Source organism: Lactuca virosa, chromosome 6, assembly GCF_052849685.1.
Source record: "Lactuca virosa cultivar CGN04683 chromosome 6, Lactuca_virosa_CGN04683_v6, whole genome shotgun sequence".
NCBI lineage: Eukaryota > Viridiplantae > Streptophyta > Magnoliopsida > Asterales > Asteraceae > Lactuca > Lactuca virosa.
In genome coordinates, this window is record NC_136431.1 from 271,430,580 (window position 1) to 271,452,692 (window position 22,113).

At 35.8% G+C, this 22,113-nt stretch overlaps 1 non-coding gene across 1 annotated transcript; it reads left to right on the forward strand.

Annotated features, from left to right (window-relative positions):
- The first annotated feature begins 2,967 nt into the window (after positions 1-2,967).
- LOC145123158 (small nucleolar RNA R71) lies at positions 2,968-3,074 on the forward strand. The gene has a single exon (XR_013715031.1). It is a non-coding gene; the product is annotated as a small nucleolar RNA R71 (small nucleolar RNA).
- Positions 3,075-22,113: the final 19,039 nt, after the last annotated feature.

Consider the following 22,113-nt stretch of genomic DNA (forward strand, 5'->3'; position numbering starts at 1 on the left):
TCAAAATCTACACAGTCGGTCATATGTTGGAAGGAGATATGAATCAAGACTGTCATGAAGTTGGCTTGTAGATGTCTAAAGTGTTGGACATAGCAAAGGGTTGCTACAACATTCATGAGTGCTCATAAGTTCTGAGTATTGGATTCAACCCACGCTCACTTGTATCACTTCATGGAATTTATCTCGAGTGATCATGAGACGGTAATATCCTATAAGTCTTCAAGCCTAGAGATATGAGTTGTTGACTATGAGTTGGTTATACATTGATTGTATGAAAACGCATTGGTAACTCGATGTTATAAAACGTGCCTTTGTGTATAATTCAACAAGTAGTAGAACAAGCATATGAGTCGAAGTTTATTTGTTCCTTCTTGGATTACAAGCGATATCTGGGCCCCTCGATGATTTTGTTGTGACCTGTGTACCGGGCCCGGTCAGAACTAAATTGATGTGTTCAATTAAGTTCTATGTCAAACAAATCGGAAATCGGGAAACAAACTGCTGGACAATAAGTACAACATTGTTCCATGTAATTGTCTGGCTGATATCTAGAACAGAGGATTATATGATTACTTATCTTAAATGGTGTATCATCATCATCTCAGTTCCGCGAGACTTTAAAAGAGCTACAATTGTTGATCGGTTCCTGAAGTCATTCTTGCAGTTATAGTTATTAGACTTATCCAAGTGGGAGACTGTTGGATTAGGTGTCTAAGTTCATAAGTATTTCTGGAATGTACTTGACCCGGTTGGCACGGTCCATTTGGGTTGCATGGCATTGCAACACTTGGATAGACTAAATGAGAGAAAGGACACTTATGGTTTATTAATATATTATAATTTCTAATATATTAATAATATTATTTAATTAGTTTTGATCAAGAATTAATTTAGAATTAATTTCGTAATAAAAAAGGAGACTAATTAAATATATGGTGTTGATTATGTAAATCATCCATTCTTTTATAGTGGGCTAATGATCAATGGTTTATTGGATTGGGCTAAATCCATAAGGTGCTCCATGGATACTCCATGGAGGTTATAAACCCATGGATCATGGAATATGAAAATACATGTCAACTAGGGTTTACATGGTGTAACCCTACTTGTGACACAACTATAAAAGGACTGCATGGGCTACCAAAATCGGCACTATGTGTAGAACTAGAGAGCTAGCCGATTTTGAGTAAGTGTAGGACTTCTCTCAAAGTTATTCCAAGTGTTGTGGTGTTGTGTGAAACATTTAAGGCATCACACTTGAGGTTCTAGGCTCACAAAGTTCTCAAGGAATCCAAGCAACAAAAATGTATGTTCTTTCTACTAGCTTTTGTGTTTCAAAGTTCCCCATGCCATGCTAGTTAGGTTAAGAACCTTGGAAAAATCAAATTTGCATGTATCTTAGTAAAACATAGATCCAAGGTTTCTAGGGTTGCATGTACACCTTAGGAGTGTTAGAATTCTCAAAACCCTTCAGTCCATAACAAGAAAGTCAATTGGGAAAACGAATTTCCCAATTTTTACTAAGATATCTTCCACAATGCCTCTAGGATGTGTCACTGAGCGGGTAGCCATCTGAATTGTCATTCTTGTAGCCTTCAAATCTGGAAGATTAAGTTTTTGATAGAACGAGAAAGGCATTAGAGTTATACTAGCTCCAGAATTAGCTAAAGCATAAGTCTTTGTATTATTTCCAAACTCACACGGAAGAGTGAGTCGTCCAGGATCTCCCATCTTCCTTGGTAACTCTCCCAGTATCACCTTAGAACTTTACACACTAAGAATCACCTCGGAATTCTTCTTTAATTGCTGGCAAGTATCTAGTAAGTCTTGTAAAACCTTGGCATACTCGAGAACTTTAAATAACGAATCAATGAAAGGTGTATTTATTGGAATGCCCTTCACTTGCTTCATGAATTCAAGGTGCTCCTGTTCCAGTGGATGAATATTAGCTCGGGACAGAAATGGTAAAGGTGGATGATAAGCTTGGACATTTGCTGAATTTTTCTGTTCAGACCCTGCCCACGTCGTGAGCTTTGAAGGCTCACGTTGTGAGCTCGATGTTTCAGCATAATTTTTCTCTTCGATTTTCGATTTTTTCAGCTTTGGTTCGGACTGCTTCGGCTCCACTTCTAGTGCTTCTAATAACTCAGAAATAGCATCTTCTTCGGTTTCAATCACCATTACATGTGATTGAGTCTTCTTGTCGGGAAATTTTGGAGATAATCTTTCATTCACCAAAGTCGTTAGTTGACCAAGTTGGGCTTCGAGATTCTGGATCGATGCTTGATGATTTCTTAATAATTCTTGCTCGTCAATCATCATAGCATGTTGATCTTTTATCATGTCTTGTTGATCCTTCATCATCAATCTTTGATCTTTTATAGCTGCATTTGTCTCATCATGTCTTTTTTCTGAAGCCTCCATAAAACGAGTAAGCATGGTCTCTATGTCAATTTTCTTTTCAACTGGTGGTTGCTCTTTTAGGTAGAAGCCTCGGCCAATCTGCCTATATTTCTCTTCTTTTTTCTTCTTGTATTCTTCATATGGCAACCACTCCTTCTTTGGTTTTCTCCAGTCTTCATCATATTTATCCCCACTCGAATAGCAAAATTGAGCATGTTTGTTTCCATTATCGTCCAAGTGGCAGTCCTTGGTCAAGTGTGGACCATTGCATCTTTCACATCCAACTCTAATAGCATGAACTGACCGGTCCATTTTTTCATTCTTCTGTCCATATTATTGAGCATGGCTAGCACAACAGCAATATCTTCAGAATTTCCTCCCCCAATGCCTTTAACTCCATCTTTCCTTGCATTGTGGTACTCACGAGAATGTTTTGCGAACTCTTCAATTAACTCTTTGATTTCACCCAAATTTTTCTTTGTAAGTGGTCCTTGAGAATCAAGGAGTTGCCTTGTCATGACATTCACTCCGTCATAAAAGATAGACACTTCTTGTTGTATGTTGAGGTTATTTTGAGGGCAATTTCTTAGTAATCCTTTATAGCGTTCCCACGCCTCATAAAGCGACTCACCCAGTTGTTGCTCAAAATTGGCTATTGCCTTCTTGAGTTCAGATATCTTGGATGGTGGCCTGAATTGTTCTAGAAATTTCCCGCGCATCTGTGCCCAAGTAGTGATTACACCAGGTGGTACTGCCTTCAGCCAGTCTTTTGCACCTCCTTTAAAAGTGACCGGAAGCACCCTCAGCAAGCCTCTCTCTCTAGGAACATTTGGGAGATTGAAGTAGTCTGCAATGTCATTGACCTCATCTAAATGCTTGTAAGCATCCTCATGATCCTTTCCAGAAAATGGTACATCCTTAAGCGCAGTAAGAATGTGTCCTTTCAGCTTGAATGTGGAAGTTGCAGGAATTGCAGGTTGTATTAGGCCAGGACCAGCATCATCTCTAATTCGCTTCTTGTAAGCTCCCATGGAAATATGCGCAATGTTTTCCATCTCGTTTTTTGGCTCGTCTTCGGGTTCACTCATTTCAATTTCGAATTCAGGCTTGGATTCGTATTTAGATTCTTGTGGGTTAGATATTTGATCAAAGCTTTCAACCTTGCTTTTGTCCTTCAAAGATGTACTGGACTTTCCCAAAAACTAATTTCTTTGGTGTTTGGTTCACTCCTACGTTCTTATCTGTCTTTTTGTGAAGGGCCGACTCTGGATCTTCAAGTGGTGGCACCAAAGGCGTGTTGGAACCTCTGGTCATGAACTACTACAATAAAACAAAAATAAAAACGTAAAACTGAACAAAAACTAACTAGAAATAGCTTACTAACTGGTCACCACGACGTGGTAAAAGTCACCACCTCGTGTTGTCGCAGAAAGTCTAAACAGAAAAGAAAAACGAAGAAAAATGAAAAACTACTGAACTCACATCGTGAGCTTAAGGCTCACGTCTTGAGTTTGGTACTGAAACAAAAACTAGGCTGAAAAATGAACTTTTTGCAGGTTTTACCCCACAAAAAGGATCGATTAACCTAATGCAAATAAATCAACAATCAAATAAGTCGTTCATCGGCAACGGCACCAAAAACTTGATGCGTGCAAATAGCTACACCTAATTTTACCTACTCTCCTACTAGTTATTCGACCCAGGGTAAGGTACCCCGCGAAAATAGTATAGCATAAAAGTCGGGTATCGATAACAGGGAACGATGTTAACTAATTAACCTACTTACTATTAAATTAATCTAAAATTCTAACCAAGGTAAAAAGGGTTTTTATATATTTTTGCAAGTTTAAATAAACTTAATTTCTTAACAAATTCAATCAAATAACAAAAACACTTCTGTTAGTTCGAATCCACTTTCCCTCAATGGTTTAGCTATTAATTTTTGACAATTCATGTTGATTACCAATGAAAATATTATTAGCAATTCAATTCCAAATTCACTAATATTAAACTAATTCATGTAGAGTTATGTATGGTCATACATAATGTTGGGTTTTAGTATACTACAACATCTTATGGTGCACATACAACCCTAAATGCTTTGGATCTATGTTTTCTCTAAATATACATGCAATATTGTTTCCAAAGCATTAAGCCTACAACTAGCATACAAAACACATAAACAACATAAAATACTAGTTAGGAGTTTACCTCTCTATGTAGCTTGTAGAACTTGTTGTATTTGGCCTTTAAGAACTTAGTGCCCCAAGTGTGACACCTCAAATGGTTCACAACACACCTTAGACAAAGGATAACTTTTGAGAGAGTTTATACACACTAAAATCGGTTATGGCTCTCCAAGAAACCTCTAGCAAAACTTGTGCCACCAATTTTAGGCTATAGGGTGTCATATATATAGTGTAGGAATCCAAGAGTCATGGGTAAACCCTAATCCATACACTTGGGCTTATTATCCATGATCCATGATTCAAGTGGGCTAACTCTTTATGGATTCATCCATAAACTTAGTCCATCATGTATCATAAGCCCAAACCATATATATATATATATATATATATATATATATATATATATATATATATATATATAACTAATTTACATAATTAGTCCCTATTATTTTAATTAGTCTCTTTTGATCACTAAATTAATTCCAAATTAATTCTTGATCAATACTAATTAAATCATATGATTTCATATTAATATATTAGAACTTATAATATATTAATAAATCATAAATAACCTCTTCTCAAATGTCCATCCTATAAAACTGCCGTGGTGATATGCAACCCAAATGGACCATGCTACTCTCGGGTCAAGTACATACCAATTATAGTTATGGGCTTAGACACCTAATCCAATAATCTCCCACTTGGATAAGTCTAATAACTATTATTGCGAGTACGAATCCACAACCCGACTAGCAATCGTAGCTCTTAAAAGCCGTTGTCGATGTGCAACCAACTTGTTAACTACAACTCACATGTCTTGGTTTCACGAATATAAGATATTATCGTCTCACAATCACTCGTGATAAAATCCATGAAGTGATTCAGATGAGCGTGGGTTGAATCCAATACTCGAATCTTATTCCACGAGTACTCATGAACACTGCAGCAAACTAGTGCTATGTCTAAAACACCTAGACAAACTACAGACCCATTCATGACAGTATTGCCTGAATACCTACTTCCAAAGTATGATCGAATGTGGATGGTTTGAATAACCTAGTTATTCTGGAAGTCAAAACATGCAAAGTGAAAGATAAGAATAATACTCATCCTATATGGCCCCAAAAATTTTGAGTGCCATATTGATTACTCATTATTCATTGTATAATGTTTCAAATAATCAACTTAATACTTGAATTAAAACAATAGTTGTCCCATGCTCCAAGCATGTTTATCTATGATCCATACTTTTTGAAATAGATCAATTGACAACATTTCAATGATGCTCATTTCACAATTCGAAATCCTTACCACAAATGTAAGAATATCAAATTCTTTCCATTTACTGTAACTGTTAGATTCTAAACTTATATGCAACGATCCTCTTGTAATGACTATGCACAAAAGTCACAGAGACTTGGCAACAGACATTACAAAGTATTCCAATGGAGAGAAATTCCATGGAAACGAAGTCTCAAATTCAAAGTACATTCCTTTGAACATCCTTCTTGCATTAAGTTTCCTAATCTTACACAGATTTAAAGAATAACTTCCATTTATGGAAACATTTCCATGTTCCCATTTTGCCTATCACTTCTGAACAAGAGTTACCTCTTCTCAGAGTGTGTCAATATGTTCCATCCATTTTTATGATGGGTTTTGAGCATTCTAACACTCCTATGGTGTACATGCAACCCTAAAAACCTTGGAACTATGTTTTCTCTAATATACATGCAAATTTGATTTTCCAAGGTTTACATCCTAACTAGCATGTTATGCGGAACTTGTAATACAAAAATCAAGTAGAATAACATACATTTTAGTAGCATGGATTCCTTGATGACTTTGTGAGCCTAATACCCCAAATGTGATGCCTCAAATGCTTCACACAACACCACAATACTTGGAATAACCTGAGAGAAGTTCACTCTGACACAAAATCGGCTTGCCCTCTAGTTCTTACACTTAGTGCCGATTTTAGAAGCTTATGGGGTCCTTTTATAGTTGTGTCACAATTAGGGTTACACCATGTAAACCCTAATTGACATGGCTTTTCATTTCCCATGATCCATGGGTTTATAACCCCCATGGACTATCCATGGAGCACCTTATGGGTTTTAGCCCAAATCCATAAACCATGGATCATTAGCCCACTATATAAGAATGGATGATTTACACAATCAACCCCATATATTTAATTAGTCTCCTTTTGATCACAAAATTAATTCTAAATTAATTCTTGACCAATACTAATTAAATAATATTATTAATATATTAGAACTTATAATATATTAATAAACCTTAAGTGTCCTTTTTCTCATTTTTTTCTATCCAAGTGTTGCAATTCCATGCAACCCAAATGGACCATGCCGGGTCGGGTCAAGTACATAACAAATATAGTTATGGACTTAGACACTATATCCAACAGTCTCCCACTTGGATAAGTCTAATAACTATAGTTGCAGATATGACTTCAGAATCCGACTAGCAATCGTAGCGCTTTCAAAGTCTCTCAGAACTGAGATGATGATGATACGCCATTTAAGATAAGTGATCATATAATCCTATGCTCTCAAGATATCAGCCGGACAAATACATGTAACGTGATCTTACTTATTGTCCAGCATTTGTTTCTCAATCTCTGATATGTTTGACATAGAATAAATTGAACACATCAATTAGATTCTAACCGGGCCTGGTACATAGGTCAAAACAAAAATCATCGAGGGGCCCAGATATCGCTTCTAATCCTAGAAGGAACAAATAAACTTCGACTCATATGCTTGTACTGACTACTTATTGAATTATGCACAAAAGCACGTTTTATAGCATCGAGTTACCAATGCGTTTTCGTACAATCAATGTATAACCAACTCATAGTCAACAACTCATATCTCTAGGATTGAAGATTTATATTATATTACCATCTCACGATCACTCGAGATAAATTCCATGAAGTGATACAAGTGACGTGGGTTGAGTCCAATACTCAGGCCTTATGAGCACTCATGAATGTTGCAGTAACCATTGCTATGTCTAATACACCTTAGACAATCTACAAACCCAATTCATGACACTCTTAATTCAATACCTACTTCCAAAATATAAGTGACTGTGGAGAGTTTGAATAATATAATTATTCTGGAAGTCAAAACATGCAAAGTTGAAACAATAGTAAACGATTAATCATAAGATAGGAACACTTTACTCATAAATAAACAACAACTTTTATTTAATCATCAAATGTCAATTACATTTTACAAGTTTCAAAACTATCTAATTATTAAAACTAATATCATCCTTCAGCCCGATGCGCCTCGTATGCTGTAAATGCTTAACCCTACTCAGTCCCTTCGTGAGGGGATCTGCTGGGTTCTCATCTGATGATACCCTATTTTCCACGAGGAGTCCTTCTTCTATTCAATGTCTAATGAAATGGTATTTTCTATCAATGTGTCTGGATCTCCCGTGATCCCTTGCTTCCTTAACTAAAGCAACCGCACTTTCGCTGTCACAGAAAATTTCCATTGGCTCTTTTATAGCTGGTACAACTCCAAGGTCTCCAATGAAGTTCTTTAGCCATATCGCCTCTTTTGTTGCCTCGCTTGCTGCTATATACTCTGATTCGCAAGTTGAATCAGCTACCGTCTCCTGCTTGGAACTTTTCCAAGTAATTGCTCCTCCATTTAGGAAAAAGAACCAGCCTGACTGAGAGCGTAAATTATCCCTATCAGTCTGAAAGCTAGCATCGCTATACCCTGCCACTCTCAAGTCATTACTGCCATGAAGGGTAAGGACCCAGTCCTTAGTCCTTCGCAGATACTTGAGAAAGTTCTTTACCGCAGTCCAGTGAACCTTGCCAGGTTTCCCTTGATATCTACTGACCATGCTCAAGGCAAAGGCCACATCAGGGCGAGTACAAGTCATAGCATACATGATTGAGCCCACAGCGAAAGCATATGGTACATGACTCATCTCAGCTATCTCAGGCTCTGTACTCGGACTCTGAGTCTTACTCAGTGTGGCGTTACTTTGGATCGGTAATTCCCCTTTCTTGGAATCTTGCATACTGAACCTCTTCAGCACCTTATCCAAGTAAGTACTCTGAATAAGTCTAATCAGTCTCTTACTCCTGTCTCTCAATAAGATTTAGAGTCCGAGTACAGAGGCTGAGATAGCTGAGATGAGTCACGTACCATATGCTTCCGTTGTGGGCTCCCTAGGATATAGGCAGCTTCCCCAAGGTCCTTCATAGCGAAACACTTCCCAAGCCAGGACTTAACCTCCTGCAAGGTTGGGATATCATTTCCTATGAGTAGTATGTCATCCACATACAACACCAAAAAGCTAACTATAATCCCACTAGCCCTAACATATACACAGGACTCATCCTCGCTCCTCGAAAAGCCAAACTCTTTTACTTTCTCATCGAAGCAAAGATTCCATCTGCGAGGTGCTTGTTTCAATCCATAGATGGATTTCTCAAGATTACACACCTTATTAGGGTACTCTGTACTGACAAAACCCTCTGGCTGATTCATGTAAACATCCTCAGCCAACTTTCCATTAAGGAAAGCAGTTTTGACATCCATTTGCCATATTTTATAGTCATTAAATGCAACAATGGCTAACATAACCCTAATAGACTTATTCTTTGCTACTGGTGAAAAGGTCTCATCAAAATCAACTCCTGAAGTTTGAGAAAAGCCCTTTGCAACCAGTCGCACCTTATACGTGTGTACATTACCATCCATGTCGGTCTTCTTCTTGAAGATCCATTTGCACCCGACTGTCTTACGACCTGGTACATTGTCAACCAAGTTCCAAACTTGATTGTCATACATGGACTGTATCTCGCTGTCCATAGCCTCTTTCCATTTAGCAGCCTCAGGGCCTGCCATGGCTTCCGTGTAGCTGTTAGGTTCATCCAGACTTACCAGTGTGCTATCACTGATAAGCATATCACCTTCCATAGTAATATAGAAACCATAGTAATGCTCAGGTGCATTCCTAACCCTTGTGGAACGCCTCAGAGGTATGGGCTCGTCAGTCGGATCAATAGGATTTTCCTCCTCAGGTTTATTGCTCAGGTTTGAGGTTCCTTCGCCACTTGACTCTTGAATTTCTTCAAGGTCAATTTGCCTCCCACTGTTTCCTTGGCTTATGAACTCTATCTCACGAAAGACTTCTCTTCTAGCTACAAAGACCACATTCTCACTAGGTCTATAGAAGAGGTAGCTAGAAGAGCTTATCATGAGACTCACGCCTCACGAAGGCCTCGCAACCCCAAATCTTGATGTGGTCCAAATTGGGAACTTTCCCAGTCCACATCTCATGAGGTGTTTTGGCAACCTTTTTAGTAGGGACTAGATTCAGGATATGGGCGGCATTCTCTAAGACATACCCCCAGAATGAGATTGGTAACGAATCTCGACTCATCATGGAACGAACCATGTCCAACAAGGTTCGATTGCGCCTCTCAGCCACACCATTCAGCTGAGGTGTCCTAGGAGGTGTCAATTGTGATACAATCCCACATTCCTTAAGATAGTCAAGGAACTCGATACTAAGATACTCTCCTCCCCGATCGGATCGGAGCATTTTGATGTTCCTGCACAGTTGATTCTCCACTTCCTGCTTAAACTCTTTGAACTTTTCGAAGGTTTCTGACTTATTCTTGATTAAGTAGATATATCCATATCTACTATAATCATCAGTAAAACTCACATAATAGCGATTAGCATCCCTTGTGGCAGTTTTGAAGGGTCCACACACATCAGTGTGTATAAGGTCCAAAAAACCCTCACCCCTCTCACAACTACAAGTGAAGGGTGACTTTGTCATTTTTTCAAGTAAACAAGACTCGCAACTATCATCCGACTTTAGGTCAAATGATTCCAAAACTCCAGCCTTTTGGAGTTGGCCTATGCGCTTCTTGTTAACATATCGAAGACGAAAATGCCACAAGTATGCTTTGTCTGAAATATTTGAAAAGTAAATACACAACACATTATTTCCTAGATTATCTACAACATTCAGAGATTCATAGACACCATCACAAGGTAATGCTTTAAAGTAAAATACATCATTGTAATAAACATTAATAGCACCATTATCATTATCAAATGAAAAAGTAAACCCTTGTTTGTACAAGCCATGAAAGGAAATAATATTTCTCGCCATTTCAGACGAGTAACAACATTTATTCAAATCTAACATTAACCCATTATTAAGAAATAAAGAATAAATTCCTATCTTGGTAACAGGTGATGCTTTCCTATTCCCCATGATTAAGTTTATCTTCCCGTGCTCCACTTTCTCACTTCTTCTTAGGCCCTGCAAATTAGTACAAATGTGAATACCACAACCTGTATCAAGCACCCAAGAGTTAGTATGCAATGAGTTATTAGACAATATAGTGTAAATACCTGCTTGGGTGGGTTTAACTTTCCCATCCTTTACATCCTGCAAGTATTTGGGGCAGCTTCGCTTCTAGTGCCCCTTTTCCTAGCAGTAGAAGCATTGTGCTTCCTTTGGGTTTGAAGAAGGAGGAATGGAACCTTTCTTGGTTCCAGTTGAGGAGCAGCCATAAAGAGACTTTCCCTTGGTACCCTTCGAAGGGGTTTTCATCTTCTTCCCTTTTCCCTGCCCAATTGCCAGGACAAGAGCAGTAGTAGGAGTAGGAGTAACAGTTGATTTACTTTTAAGGCCACTTTCAGCGGTCCTTAAAAGTCCTTGAAGCTTACTTATTGTGTCTTCCTCCTTGTTCATATGATAGGTCATACGAAACTGATCATAACTTGGAGGTAAGGAATGGAGAATGATGTCAATCGTCATGTTCTCAGGGAAGTCCACATTCAGCTTCAATAACCGGTCCACGAACCTTTGCATTTTCTGCCAGTGACCGGTGAGGGATTCTCCCTCCTTCATCCTAGTTGTTATCATGCAGGAAATGATTTCATACCTCTCCTGATGAGCACTCTGATGGTACCTATCCATCAGATCCTGGTGCATCTCAAAAGGGTAGAAATCTTCATAGGATTTCTGGAGTTCTGCTATCATTGTGGCCAGCATGATGCAAGACACCTTAGTGGCATCTTTCTCATGAGTAGTGTACTCAGCAATCTCCTCAGGAGTAGCAGTCGACTCATCGATAACCTTTAGCTCCTTATCGAGGACATACTCTTTGCCCTCATAGCGAGTAATCATTCTGATGTTCCTAATCCATTCATTGAAACTGGAACCATCAAAAGTGACTTTCCCACACAAGTTCATTAGGGAAAAGGAGCCTGTAGGGTTTGAGCCAGTAGCAGTGTCGGAAGACATCTGAAAAGAAAGAAAGACAAGTTTTATTAGATAAAGAGTCCTTAATAAGTCACCCAAATGAAATATTAAGGCTAGGACCCAACAAACTATTTATAGTTGGAAGAGGGATGCCGTAATCCAAGCTATAAAATATTTGATGGTAGGTAAATGACGATTTACCAATTTCCACCACATAAAAGAAATAGATTATTAAGTTTTATTGGATTTGAAATTCCTAGATCTTTTGAGATACATTGAACTTTCAATGGCATGTTTGAATCTCGATTGTGCCCTCTCAAGTTTGTGACTGGGATGCCGAGGATCACAAACAAGGTGTGAATAACCATGCAAATTGACTTGGTACCCTTAACTTTTATCACCTAATCGATGTGCCGGTTAACCACACGCGCTCCACCGAACTATCATAAAATTAAGTTACCCTTTGCCACTCTTACTAGTCCTTGTTAGTGTGTCGGTTAACCACACGTGCTCCATTAACGACTTGGTAAGGTACAAAGTGTAATTTCATGGGTTAGAACCTATTTCACATTTTTCCTAAAGTAACTAAGATTGGGAATTATTAAAGTATAGTTACTTTATAATTTCATTATACTTTTAATGAGCATTAAGGTCCTATCCTACCCGTTCGGCTAGCGACCCTCCACCAGTCAAGGAAGCGGTGGGTGGGAGTGGACACCCATTAAGCTGCCATTTTATAGGCAACAACCTTATACCCCCCTTATAGACCGACTTCGTGAATGAGGCCTACTAACGGTAAGACTGACTTATTCTTATACATATCTATATATTTAAACTTTTAATATAATAATAGTATAAGGGTTGAATTTTAAACTTTTAAAACTCTAAGGTTCAATTTTGAAATAAAAGTATTAGGGTGTAAGACTTTACAAATTCCAAAACTTGAGGGAAAGTAATGAAACTATTCAAGACTTTTCATTTCATAACTTATGAGTTTAATGGTCCATTAAAATGAAGACTCTTCATTTTATGTAACCTCTTATTCTTTAATGACACTTTTAAAGAAGTGAATTTTCGTTATCCATAACTTGAAGACAAGTTATGAACTCCATCATTAGGCATTAAGATCAAGAATCATACTAACAAGCAAGTTCCATATAATTCCTATGAGCTTCTAAAACTCATAAGTATAAACATTCATATCAAACAATTTCAAGAATCATATTAACACATATAAAACTTGAAATTTGATAATAACCATTGAATATGGATTAGCATAATCATCACCACTTCAAAAAACAGATTTTATAAGTCCAAAACAGTTTAGGGTAATGATTCTAGTCCATTTCCAGCAGCAAAACTCGAAAATCTGCTCACATTGCCTTCTACTCGTCGAGTGCATGAACCTACTCGACGAGTAGGATGAATTTACTCATGGACTCGTCGAGTCCCCCCATGGACTCGGCGAGTTCATACGAACAGTGAACAGTTTTCGACTTTTTCAAGCAGTTTGCATCAAGTATACAGAAAACAAGCCTAGTCTCTGATACCACTGATGGGTTTTGATCATTCTAACACTCCTATGGTGTACATGCAACCCTAGAAACCTTGGAACTATGTTTTCTCTAATATACATGCAAATTTGATTTTCCAAGGTTTACATCCTAACTAGCATGTTATGGGGAACTAGAAACGTAGCACCCCAAATGTGATGCCTCAAATGCTTCACACAACACCACAATACTTGGAATAACTTGAGAGAAGTTCACAATGACACAAAATCGGCTTGCCCTCTAATTCTTACACTTAGTGCCGATTTTAGAAGCTTATGGGGTCCTTTTATAGTTGTGTCACAGTTAGGGTTACACCATGTAAACCCTAATTGAAATGGATTATCATTTCCCATGATCCGTGGGTTTATAACCCCCATGGACTAGCCATGGAGCACCTTATGGGTTTTAGCCCAACTCCATAAACCATGGATCATTAGCCCAATATATAAGAATTGATGATTTACACAATCAACCCCATATATTTAATTAATCTCCTTTTGATCACCAAATTAATTCTAAATTAATTCTTGACCTATACTAATTAAATAATATTATTAATATATTAGAACTTATAATATATTAATAAACCTTAAGTGTCCTTTTTTTCATTTTTGTCTATCCAAGTGTTGCAATGCCACGCAACCCAAATGGACCATGTCGGGTCGGGTCAAGTACATACCAAATATAGTTATGGACTTAGACACTATATCCAACATTTTATACTTCCAACTACAAGTGACCAATCCTTGGCGAACCTTAGATTGTCCTTAACAGTTGTTAACCACTTTAGTCATATCCGGTTCTAGTCCTTTTTCCCTTTTAATGCCCTAGGCATTTGGAAAATTTAGAACGGATAAATATTATAGCACATGTAATCAATCCTATACCCGAAGCATATTGGATACGATTCATAAAGACATGATACTTGACCAGTCTTGTGCTACCATATTTCTATTTGCCATGTTCTCATAATTCGAATTATGAAGAGGGGTGTCGTAATCATAATCAAATTTTGAGAACGCAATTAACATTTCCATAAATAGAATTTCCTTATGTTGAACCATTCCAACATAACATTCATATATATTTGACTAAATTTTATTTAAAACTCAATCTAAGCTTTTAGATTTTAAATGAAGTATGAATTCTTCTCCCTTAGTTATAGCAAAACAACTTTTCAAACCCTGCAACTTTGCGAATTGAAACTTTTTGTTTTCTATAATTAACATTGTTAACTCGCAACACTTAACGTAATAATTGTGCTCCCACTAGCATAATAATTACATTCTTATTAGCATAACACTTATGCTCCCACTACCTTTGTCATGTACCCAGAAATCAGCTGGACTTCTAGAAATCAATACTTATTGACTTCCTTACCAAAGTTCAGATTACTGATACGAGATGTTTCGATAAGACTTTATCTAGGCTTCTCAAACTCATACACCTTTCCTTAGATAGCTCACATGTGTGCCTAAACAATTTTAGAACTTACAGCAATAAGTCTCAAATGTTTAGACCTTTGCCATTTCTCACAATTCGAACTATGAAGAGAGATGTCGTAATCATAACCGAATTTGAGAATGCAAATATCACAATTGCTAACTATTTAAAATCTACTTAGTGAAAGCGTTTCCTAACAATCATTTTCATGAATTGGAGAGAAACCTTATGACACTTAGATTTTTATGGTGTATACGTTCCTATCCATGTGAATTTGTCATAACCATAATCACAAGACAAGGTTAGTGACAAATCCAAACCCATATGGACTGAACTTGTTCAATCTTAATTTCTTACCACCTGGCAGCACAGGGCATGCCATTGCTTCCAAGTCGTTATGAAAACAACTGAGAACTCATAAAACTCACATGCATAGTCAACTTTTAACTGGAATGAGCATAAAAACAAGAATATGTCAACACGATAGGTTGCAAACCTCAAGTCGTGTGCTAGTGATTAACAATAGGTTTTACTCTTGATTAGTTCTTGAAACTTGTCAAGATCCTTAAGACTTGCAGTGACCTCTTGACATATAAGACTCTCTTGTCAATAACCATTCCTTGACAAATAAATATTCAAGACTTAGTGCGGATTCTTATCAAGACAAGCACTTCACACAATTGGTCTTAGTTGGTCTTTGTTTTATCCAAAACATCACAACTTACCGATTTCAAATGTACAAGAGTAGAAAACATTTTACTCTACATTTAATAAGTGTTATAAACCTTTCTTAAGATTATATCACTCAAGTTACAATCTTGGAGTATAACTCTAAGACTTGATTTTGGAACGAAGTATGATTCACCTTTTAATTTAACCATTTCAACAATTCACGATTCCTCTTCTTAGCCATACAAATGCACTAAGATATCCTTAGAGGATCGATTGTGATATAGTTTTCCATAATCATTGAGATGATCATAAAACACAATACTAAATTACTCTCCCTTCTTCTCAGATTGGAGAAACTTTTATCTTTCTGCCTAATTTGATTCTTCTTATTCGTTCTGTCATTCATTAAAACTTTTCTAATGATTCAGAATTAAACTTAATCTTGTAAGTATAACCATATTTACTAAACTTTAGTAATCATAACGAATAGCCTTACTGTTCTTTGTGGTGGACCTGACCAGTGCACAACCAACTGTACCCGATCGCCTAGTCCTTCACTTGAGTCACATATACATGTGAACAAGGAATTAGTCTTAATTTCCCAAAGATGAAGGTTCTCATTCATCACACACTACAAGTTGCATGATTCCAAGTTTTTATCCAACTGAAATTTGGGTGATGAGAATCTTTCCTTATTTGGAAAATTCTCAACACTACCACAAACGAAAGAATCAAATCCATTTTCCAATATTGCTATCAATGGAAACATATAAGCAATAATTTTCACAAATGCCATTGTAAGGAAACTTAAAATAAGATAAATTTCAAAAATATTCTTTATTTATAAAAATTGCGGAAAAATTATCCTTACAATGCAAATACATATGAAAACTATGTTGTTATCTATTCCTAAGCAATCTATCATAACTCTTAAGAAGCAGCTCAAATTTTTTATCATTGAACCATGCGATCGAAATCCATCTCTTCACGGTCATAATCAGCTTACTCTTCCTTTAAGTTTTCTTTCATTTCTTCGATTCTACAAAACATCAAAATATAATTACATTACATCATGTATTAAGAATCTCCAACTAGGAACTTAATAGAGTTAGATAGTGGACTTACCTGAAGCAGAGTCATACTTTTTGACTTTTACCATCCTTATGAATTTTCAGGTAAATTTGGTAGCTTTGCAACCAATGCCCCTTCTCTTGGCAATAGAAACAAACAGACTCTTTTGGAATGGTACACGAGACTATCTCAAACTTAGCCTTTCTCTTTACCATTTGGTAAAATGACTTAACCATGGTCGATCCCTTTCCATTGGGAAGAGAAAGCTTTTCTGGACTTCCAATGTTACCATTGTCAATATCCATGGAAGTTTGGGGAGTAGATCTTCCAATCAAATTTGCTTTACCAGTGCACCAAATAATTGTTGAGTCAGCAGCAACAGGCAAATAGGCAAGATCGATAAGGGTCATGTCGTGATCTGTCATATAGTAGTCCTTAATGAACTCACTATACGACTTAGGGAGTGACCGAAGAACCAAATTAGCAGCCAACTTCCTCTAGACTTTGACACCCAACTCTCCCAGCCTGTCAAATATGTAACTTTATCTCCAAGACGTGAGCACATACAAACTTTCCTTCCTGCCAATAGGGCTTTGAGTGACCTTGAACTTGTGGGTTAAGGAGAATTATTGGAGGAGGTGGAGGAAGTGAAGTTCCACTACAGCACGAAGAAAGGATTAATCTTTCACCTTGATCGTCTTGTGGAATATCATCTTTCTGAAGAAATCTTTTTCCAAAAGGATGAGAAAGACCATAGTTGTCAGAACTAGACATCTATAATGGGAGAAATTCAAGTTAGTTGATTTAAGTCCTTAATATAACACCCAAATGAAATATTAAGGCTAGGACCCAACACAATATTTTACAATTCGGAAGAGGGATGCCGTAATCCAATTGCAAAATATTTGAAGGTAGGTAAATGACGATTTACCTATTTCCACCATGAAAAACGAAATTGATTATTAAGTTTTAAATGGATTGAAATTCCTAGATCCTTTGAGATTCATTGAATTTTTCAATGGCATGTTTAAATCTCGATTGTGCCCTTCAAGTTTGTGACTGGGATGCCGAGGATCACAAACAAGGTGTGCAAATTAGCTTGGTACACCCAATGTTACAAACCACCTAATCAATGTGCTGGTTAACCACACAGGCTCCATTGATCTATGATTAACATCAAGCTACCCTTTGCCACGCACTATCAGTCCCAGATTAGTGTGCCGGTTAACCATACACGCTCCACAAATGACTTAACAAGGTGCAAAGTGTAATTTCATCGAATAGCACCATTTTCACATTTTTCCTAAAGTAACTAAGATTGAGAATTTAATAAAAGTTTAGTTACTTTATAATTATCATTATACTTATAATGAGAATTAATGTCCTATCCTACCCATTCGGCTAACGACCCTCCACCAGTCAAGGAAGCGGTAGGTGAGAGTGGACACCCATTAAACTGACATTTTATAGGCAGTAACCTTATACCCCCCTTATAGACCGGCTTCGTGAATGAGGCCTACTAACGGTAAGACTGACTTATTCTTATCCATATATATATTATTAAACCTATAATATTATAAAGTATAAGGGTCGAATTTTAACTTTTAAAACTCTAGGATTTGGAATTAAAGTATTCAAAAGGTGAGACTTTACAAATTCCAAAACTCGAGGGCAAGTTTTGAAACTTGTCAAAACTTTTGGTTTCCATAACTTATGAGTTTAATATGGTATTTTATGAAAAAATTTCAAGTTCCATAACTTGAGGACAAGTTATGGAAGACTTCAAAACCATTTAAAATGACTCTTAAAAATGAGACCTTTCATTTTCCATAACCTATGAGTTTTAATGACCTTTTAAAAGAAAAACTTTTCATTTTCCATAACTTGAGGACAAGTTATGGATTTCATTAAAATCATTTAGATTATTATTTTAATTAACACAATAATCAAATAATACATACATGATCTAGTTAAACTCATAAGAACAAGATAATTCATATCATCAATCTTCAAGAAATTAGCCTAATCATATAAACTAATACAAATCTTGAAATTATGACAATTATCTTTTAATTGGACAAGCATGATCATTACCATATAAAAAAAATAGATTTCATGGTTCAAAAAATAGTTTGGGGTAATGATCCTAATCCAATTTAGCCAAAAAAAACTCGAAATTATGCAAACAGATGCATCACCACGTCGTGGTAAATATTGTCACGTCGTGGTGGGCATGCAGAAACGAAATTTGCAGATTTTCCAGCTTTAAAAACCAATAAGCATCAAGTATAATAGAAAACAACCCTAGGCTTTGATACCACTGTTGGGTTTTACTATACTACAACATCCTATGGTGCACACACAACCCTAAATGCTTTGGACCTATGTTTTCTCTAATTATACATGCAATATTGTTTCCAAAGCATTAATCCTACAACTAGCATACAAATGACATAAACAACATAAAATACTCGTTAGGAGTTTTCCTCTCTATGCAGCTTGTAGAACTTGTTGTATTTGGCCTTTAAGAACTTAGTGCCCCAAGTGTGACACCTCAAATGGTTCACAACACATCTTAGACAAAGGATGACTTTGAGAGAGTTTATACACACTAAAATCGGTTATGGCTCTCCAAGAAACCTCTAGCAAAACTTGTGCCACCAATTTTAGGCTATAGGGTGTCATATATATATAGTGTAGGAATCCAAGAGTCATGGGTAAACCCTAATCCATACACTTGGGCTTATTATCCATGATCCATGATTCAAGTGGGCTAACTCTTTATGGATACATCCATAAACTTAGTCCATCATGTATCATAAGCCCAAACCATATATATATATATATATATATATATATATATATATATATATATATATATATATATATATAATTTACATAATTAGTCCCTATTAATTTAATTAGTCTCTTTTGATCACTAAATTAATTCCAAATTAATTCTTGATCAATACTAATTAAATCATATGATTTCATATTAATATATTAGAACTTATAATATATTAATAAATCATAAATAACCTCTTCTCAAAATTCCATCCTATCAAATTGTAGTGGTGATATGCAACCCAAATGGACCATGCTACTCTCGGGTCAAGTACATACCAATTATAGTTATGGGCTTAGACACCTAATCCAACACATGATTTAACACATAATCAATTATTTAATAGATTGGAGCTATGTAAGATTGAGTTAACAAACACAATTCTGTTCATAATATGAGTTCTCTAGCACATCCAAATTCAATAATTCAATTGCTTATCTAAGATTGGTTTGATCTTAGCTCTAATAATCTAATGTTCACTAAATTACTAGGTAGTCAAATTAATGCATATTAATAGTCACTAACTACACAGAATAAGAATTTAAAGCAATCTAGTATCAAATTAAGCATGCTAGATATAGTCAATCAAACACAAGACATTAACCGACAAGAAAAGTCTAAATCAATATAATCAAACCATGAGTTCCAGCTTCATCTAGCTGACAGAAGCAACTAGATTTAGCTACTCATATTAACAATTAAGCTAAAACAAGTCATAATCAAAAGCATAGTAAAGTACCAATCTAGAAAGTTAATTATGTTCTTCTCCTTCTTCCTTGGTATTAAAACCAAATTCCTAGCCTTCTAGACCTCTGAAAAACGATTTCTGAACTTTCTCCAGCCAACCAACCTCTCAAATTCCTAAGGATCAAGGATATATATATATATATATATATATATATATATATATATATATATATATATATATATATATATATATATATATATATATATATATATATATATAATTTTCGAAATAACCCTACTCACGTCGTGAGCATAGGAGTCTCACGTCGTGAGTCCAGTAATTATCTATATCCAACACGGACTTTTGCTTCGCGATGTCGATCTTCTAGAATATCCGAGCTCACTTCGTGAGACTGAACTCCTCACGTCGTGAGAACGCTTTTTGCTGGATTTTTCATCTTTTAAGCTCTTAACCTCCAAAGTTCCAATCTTTAAAGCTTTCAGTCCTTTTTCTTCAAAAATGTCTTCTTTTGGCTGCAAAACATAATTTAATCTTATAAGTACCATTTATCTATACAAATAACCAAAATATTAATCAAAATGTAAATAAATATTGCCTAAAAATATGTATAAAATGGCAATATCATATATATATATATATATATATATATATATATATATTCATGGCTCTTCAACTTTATTTTAATAATAATTGTAATCATAATTCATAAATATTATAATAATGTTTGATATTATAATATGACTTATAATAGTTTATCCTATATGTGTTTTAGAATAAAACATGTTTTAAATTTTATTGTATATCTAATGTGTAAAGTAATATATATATATATATATATATATATATATATATATATATATATATATATATATATAGGGAAAAATGAATATACATTACAACTCGACCTAAGCTTAGGTACTAAACGACATGAAAATATGTTGTTTTACTCTATAAAGATTGCGGTTAGGGGATTCACAAATAACACTTGAAGATGTAAATTCAAGATCGACACAATAGTTTTGATAGAGAAGCAAGAATATTGATTATCTTCGACCTTCGTGACAGTGGAAAAGAGTAATGTACACTGGGGTGAAAAAAACAAACGATAATGGATAAAAGAAAACATGGATGGTAAAGCGATAATGGAGGAAAGAAATGTTATCGATGATGGTATATTTACCAAGTGAAAACCAAACCGGATATATTTACTAATTTAAAACAACATATTTTATACGTTTAGTACCTAAGCTTAGGTGAGGCTATAATTTATATTCCCTATCCTCATATATATATATATATATATATATATATATATATATATATATATATATATATATATATATATATATATATATATATATATATATATATATGATGGAGTAATTCAGAAATTGTTTTAAATTGTTTTATGTCATGTTTTTTGTTTTTTGAATAATTCAAAGCCAAGTGGGCTGTTGAGTCCGAGTCTTATGCCACTAGGGGTAGTTGCAGTTTTTTTAGCACTCTTTGAGCTTAAATAGTTTGTTTGTGTGTATGTTGAGGTTATCACCTCTTCTTTCAAATCAGTAAATGAAGGCTATAAGCTTTAAGCATTTTGTGCTTTGTTTTTCTTTTGTTACTGTTTCATTGCCAAACACAGGTTGCAGGTTTATGAAAAACCAACATTTGGTATCAGAGCATACCTGGTATATGCCCAAGTATCAACCTCGAAAAGAAATGACAGGCAACAATGGTAATGGCGATAAAGATGGGCAAATCACCCTGCACTATCCGATGTTGACGAGAAGCAACTAAAGTGCATGGGCAATTAAGATGAGGGTCTTAGTGATGGCTCAAGGTGTTTGGGATGCTGTAGAACCCAGAACCTCCAACACTCTTGTTGAAGCAAAGAAGGATAACATGGCGTTGGCTGCCATTTATTAGGGAATAACTGAAGATTTTCTC